Source organism: Heterodontus francisci, chromosome 45 (genome assembly GCF_036365525.1).
Source record: "Heterodontus francisci isolate sHetFra1 chromosome 45, sHetFra1.hap1, whole genome shotgun sequence".
NCBI lineage: Eukaryota > Metazoa > Chordata > Chondrichthyes > Heterodontiformes > Heterodontidae > Heterodontus > Heterodontus francisci.
Window position 1 is genome coordinate 16852656 of NC_090415.1, and position 14201 is coordinate 16866856.

Here is a 14201-nt window from a genome sequence, read left to right on the forward strand (position 1 = left end):
GTGCTGGGATCGTTGCTGTTTGCAGTGTATATTAATGATAGACCCATAGAAACATAGAAAATAGCAGCAGGAGTAGTCCATTCGGCCCTTCGATGGTGCTCCGACGTTCATTATGATCATGGCTGATCATCCAATTCAGTAACCTGTTCCCGCTTTTGCCCCCATAGATTTGATCCCTTTAGACTAAAGAGCTATATTTAACTCCTTCTTGAAAACATACAATGTTTTGGCCTCAACTGTTTTCTGGGGTAGCGAATTTCATAGGCTCACCATTCTCTGGGTGAAGAAATTTCTCCTCATCTCAGTCCTGAAAGGTTTACTGCGTATCCTTAGACTATGACCCCTGGTTCTGGACTCCCCCACCATCGGGAACATCCTTCCTACATCTACCCTGTCAAGTCCTGTTAGAATTTTATAGGTTTCTTTGAGGTCTCCCCTCACTCTTCTGAACTCCAGCGAATATAATGCTAACCGACTCAATGTCCCCTCATACGTCAGTCCCACCATCCCAGGAATCAGTATGGTAAACCTTCGCTGCACTCCCTCTATAGCAAGAATATCCTTCCTCAGATAAGGAGATCAAAACTGCACACAATATTCTAGGTGTGGCCTCACCAAGGTCCTGTATAATTGCAGCAAGACATCCCTGCTCCTGTACTCGAATCCTCTCGCTATGAAGGCCAACATACCATTTGCCTTTTTTACCGCCTGTTGGACCTGCATGCTTACCTTCAGCGACTGGTGTACGAGAACAACCAGGTCTCGCTGCATATTCCACTCTTTTAGTTTATAGCTGTTCAGATAATAATCTGCCTTCCTATTTTTGCAAATAAATTGGATAACCTCACATTTATCCACATTATACTGCATCTGCCATTCATTAGCCCACTCACTCAATTTGTTCAAATCACCCTGAAGCCTCTCTGCATCCTCCTCACAACTCACCCTCCCACCCAGTTTTGTGCCATTTGCAAATTTGGAGATATTACATTTAGTTCCCTCATCTAAATCCTTAATATATATTGTGAATAGCTGGGGTCCCAGCACCGATCCCTGTGGTACCCCACTAGTCACTCCCTGCCATTCGGAAAAAAAACCCATCTATCCCAAGTCTTTGCTTCCTGTCTGCAAACCAATTTTCTATCCATCGCAATACACTACCCCCAATCCCATGTGCTTTAATTTTACACGCTAATCTCTTATGTGGGACTTTATCGAAAGCCTTCTGAAAGTCCAAATAAACCACATCCACTGGCTCCTCTTCATCAACTCTACCACTTGCATGCTCAAAGAATTCTAGTCGGTTTGACAAGCATGATTTCCCTTTCGTAAATCCATGCTGGCTCTGTCGGATTCTACCACTGATCTCTAAGTGGTCTGCTATAAAATCTTTGATAATGGATTCGAGAATTTCCCCCACTACCGTCTTCAGGCTGACTGGTCTATAATTCCCTGCTTTCTTTCTACCTCCCTTTTTAAATAGTGGAGTTACATTAGCTACCCTCCAATCTGTAGGAACTGTTCCAGACTCTATAGAATCTTGGACGATGCATCTATTATATCTAGCACCACTTCCTTAACTACTCTGGGATGCATACCATCAGGCCCTGGGGATTAATCGGCCTTCAATCCCATCAATTTCCCCAACACCATTTCTCTACTAATACTGATCACTTTCAGTTCATCTTTCTCACTGAGCCCTGTGTTCCCCAACATTTTTGCTATGATATTTGTGTCGCCCTTTGTGAAGACAGAACCAAAGTATGCATTTAGTTGGTCAGCCATTTCTATGTTCCCCATAATATGTTCCCCTGTTTCTGACTGCAAGGGACCTACATTTGTCTTCACCAATCTTTTTCTCTTCACATACCGATATAAACATTTTGTCGGTTGTTATGTTCCCCGCAAGCCTGCTCTCACACTTTATTCCCCCTTCTTAATCAATCCCTTGGTCCTCCTTTGCTGAATTCGAAACTGCTCCCAATCCTCAGGTCTTTTTTTTGGCAAATTTATATGCCTCTTTCTTGGATCGAATGCTATCTCTAATTTTCCATGTAAGCCATGGTTTGTCTAACTATCTTGTTTTAATTTGCGCCAGACAGGGATAAACAATTGTTGCAGTTCATCCATGTGCTCTTTCAGTGTTTGCCATTGCCTATCCCCCGTTATCCTTTTCAGTAAAATTTCCCAATCCATCATAGCCAACTCTTGCCTCATGCCTTCGTAGTTTCCTTTACTCAGATTCAGGACCTAGTCTCAGAATCAAATACGTCAGTCTCCATCTTGAATTCTATTCTATCATATTATGGTAGTTCATCTCCAAGGGGTCTCGCACCACTAGATTGTCAATTATTGCTCTCTCATTACACAATACCCAATCTAGGATGGCCTGTTCCCTAGATGGTTCCTCCACGTATTAGTCCAGAAAACCATCCTCTATACACTCCAAGAATTCCTCCCCTGCAGTATTGTGACCAATGTGAATTACCCAATCGATATGCAGATTAAAGTAATCCATAATTAAAGATGTTCCTTTATCTCATGCATCTCCAATTTCCTGTTTAATGCCATTCCCAACATCACGCTACAGTTTGGGGGTCTATAAATAACCCCACCTAACGTCTTTGCCCCTTAGTGTTTCTCAGCTCTACCCATACAGATTCCACATCATCAGAGCTAATATCCTTCCTCACTATTGCGTTAATTTCCTCTTTAACCAGCAATGCAACTCCACCGCCTTTTGCTTTTTGTCTATCCTTCCTAAATACTGAATACCTCTGGATGTTCATTTCCCATCCCTGGTCACCTGGCAGCCATATCTCCCTCATACCGATTATATCATACCCATTTACATCTATTTGCGTGACTAATTTATCCACTTTATTGTGAATGCTTTGCGTGTTAAGGCACAAAGCCTCAAGGCTCGTCTTTTTAACATTACTTGTCCCCTTCCCACTTTTTTTCAATGTGGCCTGTTTGATTCTGGCCTTTGATTTTTCTGCCTATAACTTTTTTATTCCCCTTAATGTATTTTGTTCTTGTGTTTGATCCCCCCTCCTCTGACTCGTTGTAAAGGTTCCCATCCCTCTGCTATTTTAGTTTCAACCGTCCCTAACCACTCTGGCAAATACTCCCCCTAGGACATCAGTCCCGGTCCTGCCCAGATTTAACCCATCCCGTTTGTATTGGTCCCACCTCCCCCAGAACAGGTCCCAATGTCCCAGGAATCTAAAACCCTCCCCCTCACACCATCACTTCAGCCACGCATTCAACTGATATATCCTGCTATTTCTACTTTGACGAGCATGTAGCACTGGTAGTAATCCGTACTTTTCAACTTATTTCCTAGCTCCCTCTCTTCTGCTTTTAGACGTGATTAGAGGAGGTATGATTAGTAATTTCGCAGATGATACGAAAGTTGGTGTTGTAAGTAGTGAGGAGGAAAGCCTTAGATTACAGGACAATGTCGATGGTTTGGTAAGATGGGCAGAGCAGTGGCAAATGGAATTTACTCCCAAGAAGTGTGAGGTGATGTATTTTGGGAAGACTAACAAGGCAAAGGAATAGGCAATGTGTGGTGGGACCGTAAGGAGTACAGAGGATCAGAGGGACCTTGGTGTACTTAACCATAGATCACTGAAGGCAGCAGCACAGGTAGATTAGGTAGTTAGGAGGGCATATGGGATACTTGCCTATATTAGCTGAGGCATAGAATATAAGAGCAGGGAGGTTATGATGGAGCAGTATAAAACGCAAGTTAGGCTACAGCTGGAGAACTGTGTACAGTTATGGTCACCACACGATAGGAAGGATGTGATTGCACTGGTGAAGGTGCAGAGGAGATTCACCAGGATTTTGCCTGGGCTGGAGCATTTCAGCTTTGAAGAGAGACTGGATAGGCTAGGGTTGTTTACTTCAGAGCAGAGAATGCTGAGGGGGGACCTGATTGCGGTATACAAAATTACAGCTGTGATATTTCTTAAGCATAGTCATATGGCATAACCAGTGATCCTTCCTCCTCTCAAGGATGTGGATCAAGTAATTTAGAGTGCTGACCCCGTTTGGCCACTTGATACAGGCCACAGAATTTGCCTCGGAAAGAGTCAGTAGGTATGGATAGTAGAACTAGGACCTGGTGTCCTGGTTGCAGGGTTCTGGGCTTGGGCATACCTGTTTTCTTTTTGTTTCCTGATTTGCTGAGAGGTTTTAAATGTTCTTTGGACACTACGCAGTCATTGAAGAGACGTTCCTGGAAGGTGGAAAAATACTCCCACATGGAGCTGTCCTCCTGGTGTCCCAGGGATTTCTCTTTCAGGAGTTTCAAGGGGAACCACACCTCATTCTGTAGACTAATTCAAAGAGGCTGAAGCCAATGGACTCATTTCAGGTGTCCCTGCTGGCAAAAGGCAAGAACCATTAACCCTTGTCCCAGTCATGTGAATTTCAGAGCAGTAGATGCGAATCGTGGCATTCAGAGTCTGGTGATATCTCTCCAGCGGTCCCTTGGCTTGAGGGTGATACACCGAAGACTTCAGTTCGGTGATTCTGAAGCCGTGTATAACCTGCTGAAATACTCGGGACCTGAAGTTGGATCCCTAGACTGATTGGATCTCCTTCGACAGACTGTACCATGTGCAGAGCTGGGTTAGTCCTTCCATCACGGCCTTTGTTGTTACATTCATGAGGTGTATGGCTTCTGTGAATCAGGCGGTTAAATCCATTATGGTAAGTAGGTGCTGATAGCAGGTGTTGGTTTTGGGTAGTGGCCACACACAGTCTATCAATATTCAGTCAATGGGTTTGCCAAATGCCAAAAAGGGTTTGAAGGGGCCAGTTTAATTTTGACCCAGGGTTAGTCTGCATGCAACATGTTAAGCATGGCATGTTTTGCAGTATTCGGCCACATCAGACCGGAGACAAGGCCAGAACAAGTGTTTGCTTATTCAGGCTAAAGCTTTCTGAGTAGCGACATGTCCAGCTATCGGGATAGCATGGGCTATCCTTAATATCTCTGGCTGGTATTTTGAGGGCACTACATTCAGATGGAGCACTGTCCACTCCTCCTCCGCAGGTCTCCCGAGAGGTGGCCACATTCGCCTTACTCCCCATCTGGTATGTAGTAAAACTCAGGGATCGATGTGGCTCTGCCTCAGAACAAGCAGTCTGTGCTTTGTGCTTTATTTCAGGATCTGTCTGCTGGGCGTTCCTCAGGGAGGCTCGGCTGAGCACCTCATCCCCTTCGGACAGATCCTTGAAGTCCTTAAGTTTCAGCTGAACAGATTTCCAGTTCATCCTGCTGGGACACTAATTCCCTCTCAACTAACCTGGCCTTTCTTGTCTGGGACTAAGTCACGACACAATCGGGGAAGATCCCTGGTATTTGCTCCTGTAGTTGTTCGATTTCCCTATTTTTTCTGGGCTTGTCAAAGATTATAGGGGTTGCCATTATCTTGCTGCTGGCCGCGTCATTCCCTAGTAGCAAGTCTATCCCTGCTACCCGTAACTCTGGGATAATTCCTACGATGATAAGGCCTGAGACTAGGTTGTGCTGAAGGTGGATTCAATGGAGGGAACAGATAGGTAACCTTCTCCCACTCCACTGATCAGGGCTTTGGCTGACATGGAGATTTCGGGGAGAGGCTTCGGCTGTTGTCTAACATTAAGGACTGAGTGTCCCCTGTATGTCTGAGTACAATGGACTTGCTAAACTCTTGCGAAGGGAAGTGGGGGAGCATGGTCCCTTCCAGGATAAAACTATTTTAACTCTCGTGATTATTTTATGGTCCAGCAACAAATATGGCAATACCCTCACTCTACAATGAGGGTCTCTGCTGGTCGTGCTATGCTCTGTATTGGGTACTGGGGTATCCCCCTTGGGAACGCCCTTTTAGAGATATATTAGACCCACTGGCTTCTCATTTTAGCCTCCAGCATAAAGCCTGAAGGGGCTCACTTTGTTGCATTGGAAGCACACTGATCCTCTAAGTGCACTTTCAGGTTATGGGGTAGGCAATGTTTGAATTATTCTAGCAATATTAGCTCACACAATTCATCAGATGTGTGCTGTGGTTTTACAGAGCATATCCAACGGTCGAAAGCGTTTTGCTTTTACCTTTAGAATTCTAAATAACGGCGCAGGGGTTTCTTTCGAGCAGTCCTGAATTTCAGGCGGTATACCTTTGGGACCAACTCATAAACACTAATGATGGCAGCTTTGGTCTGATCGTAATTAGCAGTCTTTTCAGGGGTCAGCATAGAATAGACCTCTTGAGCCTTCCCCAGTGTCAGCTAACACTGAATTATGAGGGCCCACATTTCTATTGGCCATCGTGGCTGAACCGCCACCTCCTCAAAAGTGGCTAAAAAGGATTCCACCTCATTTTCTTCAAATTTTGTTACAGACTCAGCACATTTTCGAGCCTCAAAGCCTGATTCTGGGTTAGGGAGATTTAGGCAGTTATAGGCTGAAGAAAGACTTTTCCAGCAGCCTTCAACTGACTTGCTTCTCTCTCTTCATAAGCCTTCAGCTCCATTCCCAACTTTTGCAGCTGGAAAACACTTTCTCTCTCTCTTTCTCCTTCCTGAAAATCCAGTTATATCCTAAATTTTTCCGCTTCCATTCTGGCCATGGGAGATAGGTCAGTTTCAGGATTAATTCCTCATCTACCTGTTCCGGAATGGGACTGTGTCCCAGGTGCTCATCCAGCACCTTTCGGACCTCAGTTCGTTTCATCATGTTCGGCAGTTTCACTTGAATCACCCCAGCTCGAGCTTTAAGATGCTCTGCACTTGGGGTGACAGCGTTTCAGCAATTACATCACCTTACTCCAAAAACATCTTTGGATGAAAATGTTCTGTTTTCCAGTATTAGAGTAAAAAGGTTTTGCTGCAGTCGTTTATCTCTTTTAACAATCTTATCGGCTATCCGAATTTCCTCTTTTAGCTTCCAATCCGTTTATTTAAAATTCTGGTGAAGCTCCTTCTTTAGATTTGGACTTTCGTGGGTCTATCGCGGACATGAGCTCCCAATTACTATGTTACGAGGTATTTAATTGATCTTTTCTTTTAAAAAAACCCTCATATTCCAACCACCTGTCTGTAAACAGATTATTGTTTGAATGTTCTACCCTCTTTTAAACTCTGACTTGCAAATGACGACAACAACAACATAATGAAAGTTAAAACAAAGAAGTAGCTTTTATTAACACACTCACTAAACTGTGGGAAGGGCGATTAACTTCGAATTGCACTTACAAACGTACAAGGAAAGGTTAAAGGCAAGACAGTTACAAAATAGAACTATAAACTAACATGAATTTCAGTTAAAACCGGCTTCATCTTGAATTATCAAAAGTTCGGAACAAACTGGAGATCACAAACTGGAAACACCGAATGGAGGAGGATCTGTTGGAAATGCCTCTTCTCTTACAAATTTGTTCTTCTTGCACTATCAGATATAAATGGAGGCAGATTAATTTGCTCCAGTCATCTTCGTCTCTTAGACAGAGAGGACACTCGTAGAAATAAAGTTTCACTTCTAGTTTTGCAGTTTGGCTACTTTAATTCCCTTGCTTCTTGCAGACCTCGTCTTCTTTAATTTTCTGGCTTCTTGCAGACTGTGTCTCAGGGAGGATTGTAGAGAAGACAGTTCGGGTGCTAAACTGAATGAAGCAGCTATGACTTCTGAAAACGTGCGGTACCCTACAGTTTCAAATCCAGTAAGGCTGAATAATGTGTCTTCCTGGGTCCGATAACTGGACGCCTTCAAGTTGCTGTCCCATGATCTTTCTCCTCCATTTTAAGAACTGGAACACAGCTAGAACTTAACATGCTGAATAAAATAGTGCTTGACGTTAATGCTTCAATGCACACAATACAATTTACAGTTGGTGCTCATCTATTCACGTTGGTCCATTTTCTTGTAACTTAGTTATTCCTGATCTAGGAACTTCTGATAAATAGTTGGAACATAAGCTGTAGCAATATCTGTTACTCTGGTGGTAACAGATCTCAGAAACTGTAAACTTTTTTTTAATTGTAACTTAATTGATGTTCTGTCTTTCATTATCACGACATTCTTTGCATATTGTCCCTCGGTTACTTTCCTGGTTGCCAGCTTATTTTGAGCATAACCTTGCCTCAACATCTTCCTTGCTTTGCTTTGAACATCAGGTTGGGCTATTATCCTTTTTTTGTCAGCGTCGTACCATGTGTAACCGACCTTACACATATTTTGGTTACTTTAACAATATTTGCAAGCATTAATATCTATCATAATCACTTCTAAATAAGCGTATGCATTTTAAGACATCATAACATACAGCATAAACTTTAATATTACACCAAGCGGTGAGAAATCTATCTTAGTGCCACTTTCGGGGGGTGGGGGAGGGGGGGTGGTTGGGTGAGGGATCAGACTAGCTCAGCACTAGGCTGCAGACTGAATGTGAGTGTGTGGGCCTCAGGAAGCTGGATATATTACCATCGATCACAGCAACTACATCATTGATATGCATTGTAAGTAGCTGCGGCTCCAACACTGATCCTTGATGCACCCACTAATGTTAGCCGACCAACGTGCAAAAAACCCATTTATTCCATCTCTCTGTGCTTTGCCACTTTTCAGTCCTCACCCCAAGTCCACTTTCCTCATCACACCTGAGCTTGCTGATGTACATTGGCTCCCAAACTCGACAACCCTTGGATTTTAAAACTTTTCATCTTTTAGTTCAAATTCCTAACTGGCCTGTAACCGCTACATCCCTTTAAACTGTTCCACCCCGACAGCATCGGCAGATTTCTGACATCCTTTAATTCTGGTCCTTTGAACATCCTCCACACACTTAGCCCAGCGATGAACAGCCTTGTCTTCATCTGTTTAGCACTAACAGTCTGTTTCAATTATTACTGCACTAGACATTCTCTCAGTTCGTACTTTACTAGGCAATGACTAAGCTTGTTCCACTAGAACATGTCTCTGTTTATGTAACATTTCACCAAGTCTTAGTTTGTTCTGCACAGATCCATTTCTGTTTATAATACAATCGGTCGTGTATTTAATTTAGCATCGAAACTCATGCTGCCCCTGCCCTGGGAGTGTTTGATGGGACAGTGCAGAGGGAAAATTACTCTGTGTATGACCCCACACTGCTTGGCTTGCACATTGTTTAATGGGAAAGTGTAGATGGAGCCTGACTCTGTATCCTTGAAATTTAGAAGGTTGTGGGATGATTTGATCAAAGGTTTCAACATAATGGAAACTGATAGAGTAAAACTTTTCCCACTGGCTGCAGAGTATCGGACGTGGGGACGTGAGGTGAAAAGTCGAAACATTAGAGTCATAGAGACATACAGCACTGAAACAGGCCCTTCGGCCCACTGAGGCTGTGCCGACCAACAACCACCCATTTATACAAACCTTACATTAATCCCATATTCCCTACCACCTACCTACACTAGGGGCAACTTACAATGGCCAATTTAACAATCAACCTGCATGTCTTTGGCTGTGTTAGGAAACCAGAACACCTGACAGAAACCCACGTGGTTATAGGGAGAACTTGCAAACGTTGCACAGTGTCCAGAACTAAACCCAGGTTGCTAGAGCTGTGAGGCTGCGGTGCCAACCGCTGCACCACTGTGCCACCCAAATGTTGCCGAAAGTCATTCTTTCCCCGAAATGCAGGCAGAGAAGTCAAGAGAGGGAAGGGAAGTGTCAGAAATGGAACATATGAGGGTGGGAGAAGGGTGGAAATTGGAAGTGAAGTTGATGATGTTTTCCAGTTTGGGACAGGAGCAGGAAACGGCACGAATACAATCCTTAATGTATTGGAAAAAGAGGCGAGGAATAGGGCTTGTGCAAGACTGGAACAAGGAATGTTCGACATATCACACAAAAAAGTGTAACTAGGACCATGTGGGTACTCATCGCAACATCTTTTATTTAGAGGCAGTGAGTGAAGTTGAAGGAGAAGTCGCTCACTGTGACAAGACGTTCAGCCAGGTGGAGGAGGGTGGCGGTGGTGGACTCGTTGGGGTTCTGCTCATGGAAGAAGCGGAGAGCCCTCAGACCATCTTGGTGGAAGTGCAGAGAGATTGGACGTCCAAAGCGAAGATGAGGAGATTAGAGCCAGAAAACGGGAAATTGTCAATATGACGTAGGGTGTCAGAAGAGTCACAGATGTAGGTGGACCAGGGGGAAAAAAGATAGAGTCAAGTTAGGAAGAAATAAGTTCAGTGAGGCAGGAACAGGCTGAAACGATGGGTCTCCCAGGACAGTCGTGTTAGTGGATATTGGGAAGGTGGTAGAAGCCGGCTGTCTGGGGTTGCGGGACTATGAGGTTGGAAGCTGTAGAGAGAAGATCTCTGGAGGAGATGAGGTCATTGACAGTCTAGTGGACAGTAGCTTGAAGTGTTGTGGTGGAATCATGGTCTTCGGGTGGGGGGGGAGTGGGGGGTAGGAAGAAGTGTCTGAGAGTTGGTGCTCAGCCTCTGCAAGGTGGAGGTTGGTACACCAGACAACAACAAAATTTGTCAGCAGGTTTGATCACAATGTCGAGGTTAGACCTGAGTAAACGCACTGCAGCAAGTTCAGGGGGAGACGAGAGAGAGCGACGGAGTGGAGAAATTGAGACAGACGATGTCATGCTCACAGTTCTCAAAGAAAAGATCAAGAGTGTGTAACAGCCCCGAAGGAGGGGTCCATGGAGGAAGAATACTGGAGGTGGGTGAATGAGTCTGCTGGTCGGGTGAGGATATCTGGACAAAGAAGTTTAGCCGGAGGTGAAGGCGCTGGAAGAAGAGATCAAAGTTAGGCTGAAAGTGAAATTCATTGAGATGGGTGTGAAAGGGGCTAAAACTGAGTACTTTGCTGTGTATAGATCATTCATCATCAGAAAGGGGAAGGCCAAACGGTATTGTGAATACACGTCAAGGGGTGAGATAGAAGAAGGGATAGGGTCAAAGGGAAGTGAAGTGGAAGAAAGATCTGGACGGGTGTTGGTACCCATGAGTTGGTGGAGCTCGCATTCCTTAACACCTGAAAGGAAGACAAAAAGTGTTGGGTTGTCCTGCATTAAGGTTTCAATGGACAGGAAACCAGCGAACAGAATGAGAGACATTCCAACGTGTTACAGACTCAGTGTGTGGTGCAAACTGCTGACCTGATGTGTGTCTGGGTGGGAGGGGACTCTGTCCCAATCCCAAACCCTCCTCCCTCTCTTTCTCTCTTCAGAGGAAGGGACATCGCCCTCACTCTGGTGTGTTTGGGTTATGTGTTCTCAATGTTTTTTTATCTCGATCTTTATCACTTTCAATCTTCTGTTTTTTAAGTGGAATTTGTTTCTAATGGGATATTTCTGAGAGAATGGAACTGTAACTGAGAGGGGAAGCTCTGGGATCTTTCTCTACTTTTGCTTTTGAATCTTTTGCTTTGATTTACCCAATTCCTTTGCTTTCCCTCTCCTCCAGGGGACATTTGCTTTTACTTTGAATACTGCAATGATAAGATATAATGGGAATGAGTGAGGATTGGGATGAGGAATTCTATTGGACAGCATCTTCCTCTTCCTTAGGGCAGAGGCCTTCACCCTGAGGCAGCATCCAATGGGACTCTGTGCATTTGCGTCTGTTTATTACACTGGGGATGAATTTCCTCTTCAGCACTGTGGGGTTCAGTGCTATAGTTAAACATTTCCTGTTGAGTCCCTTGAGTTTTAAAGTGTTTGAAAGCTTCCGTTGTTTCAGACCTGATCTTTCAATGTGACACAAGCTTGTTAATCCATGATAGAATGGGCCTGCCCACCCCCACAGAGAGGAGATTAAACTCATCAATGAGAACCCGTATGAAGGTTTCTTTTAATTCCAGAATAATGCTTCTGTTTCCAGGCAATGGAATGAAGTCTATGGTTAAGTGATATACATGGCAGTATTTTTGTTTAAATGAGAGCAATCCACTGTGGTCATTTTAAGTGTTATCGGTCTGTGGTAGTAATTTAAACTCCACAGTGGCAGCAGTGTGCACCATCTGCAAGATGCACTGCAGCTACTCACCAGGGCTCCTTCGACAGCAACTTACAAACCCACGAACCACACATAAGGACAAGGGCAACAGATGTATGGGAACACCACCACCTGCACGTTTCAATCCAAGCCACACTACATCCTGACTTGCAACTATATCGCTGTTCCCTCACTTTCACCGGGTCAAAATTTTGGAACTTGTTTTGCAGCAGCACTGTTGGTGTGCCTACACCCGAAGGGCTGCAGCAGTTCAAGAGGCAGCTCACCACCAGCTTCTCACTGCCCAGCAAGCAACGCCCACATCTCCCAAATCAATGGAAAAGATATGCCGTGCGGACCTTTTATGTGACCTGCATAGCGGCCATTTTAAATTATGTTTGTTTTGGCCATTTTAAATGGTACGCGCTGTGGCCTTTTGATGCGACCTGTGTACGACCATTTTAAGTGGCATGCAGTGCGACCAGTTTAAGTCATATCATCTGCGACCATTTTAATTTATGAGTAGTGTGGCAATTTAAAATGATTAGCAGCGCGACCATTGCAAATGGTATTTTAATTGTCATTTAAAATGATGTGCACTGTGGCCATTTTAAATGATATACAGTGCGACCGTTCCAAGTTTCATGCAGCGTGGGCACTTTAAGTGACATGCACAGCAGCCATTGTAAGAGCTATGCTCTGTGACCATTTCAAGTGGCATTCATTGTGGCTCTTTTAAGTGATAGGCACTGCGGCCATTGTATGTGATATGCAGTGTATCCATTTTAAATGTTATGCCTTGCGACCATTTTATATGAAAAGCCATGTGGCCATTTTCTGTAACTTGCCATGGGGACATTTTAAGTAACATGCACGCCTTCCATTTAAAGTAACTTGCCATGGGGCCAATTTAACAGATATGCTAGGCAGCCATTTGAAGTACTACGCACTGCGACTATTTTATGTGACATGATGTGTGGTCATTTTAATTAATTTGCCATGGGCCAAATTTAGTGATGTTCACTGCCACCATCTAAGTGACATGCACTGCGGCGATTTAAAGTAGCATGCACTGCCGCCATTTTAACTCACATGTACTGCGACTAGTTAAACAGAAATGCACTACGGACATTTTACGTGGCTAGCCATGCGGCCATTTTAACTGATATGCACTGAGGCCATTTAAAGTGACATGCGTTGCGGCCATTTTAAGTGACAAGCATTGCGTCCACGTTAATTGACATGAATTGCGGCCATTTTAATCGACATGCAGTGCGACCATTTCAAGTGACATGCACCGTGTCCATTTTAATGATATGCCATGTGGCCATTTGAAGTGACAAGCACTGCCGCCATTTTTAGTGATATGCACTGTGGCCATTATATTATGCACTGCAGCCATTTTAAATCTGATGCGTGGGCATTTAAAGTTACATGCACTGCGACCATTTAAATTGATTTGCACGGCCGCAATTTTAACTGCCATGCGTTCACGTCAAGTTAAATGATTCACTGTGGCATTTTATGTGACATGCACTGCAGCCATTTTAAAATAGGAGTCTTCTTTGGTGGTATTTTAAGCATTACCTATCAACGGCAGTGAATGTATGAGATGTCATGGGTTACAAACGAGTAGTAAATGTTTGTTAAGGGTCGTAAAGGGTTACAGACGATTGCAAAGGGTTATACAAGATTAAAAGGAATGATAACGTAATGTAAAGAATAATAAAGGATGAAAAACAGCTAAAAGGACAATGGAGTATTTTAAAGAATTATAGCATTAAAGGTGTGGTGGTGGGGGGGGGGTACAAATTTTTATAATTTGTTGTAAAGAAATACAAGGGATGCAAAGTATTATGATGGTATTATAAAGATTATAAAGAATTATGACGAATTCTGTTTGCGGCTTCACGTCACGATATGGAACAGGCCCCGCTCCCACATCACCGTCACCATGGAGATCAGCCTCCGCCTCCACCCCCCGTCAGCCTGCAGAACATGCTCCGGCCCCACTGTCCGTCTCCCTGAGAACAGCCCCTGCCCCCACATCACGGTAATTATGGGGAACAGGCTCCACCTCCACTATCCCGTCAGCATGTGGGACAGTCCCCGACTGCAGTCTCCCTGTGGAAACAGGCTGCTCGCCACCAAGGGAAGAGTTCATGCCCCTCTGCCCCTTACCATTGTGTCTGCCCCCTTCC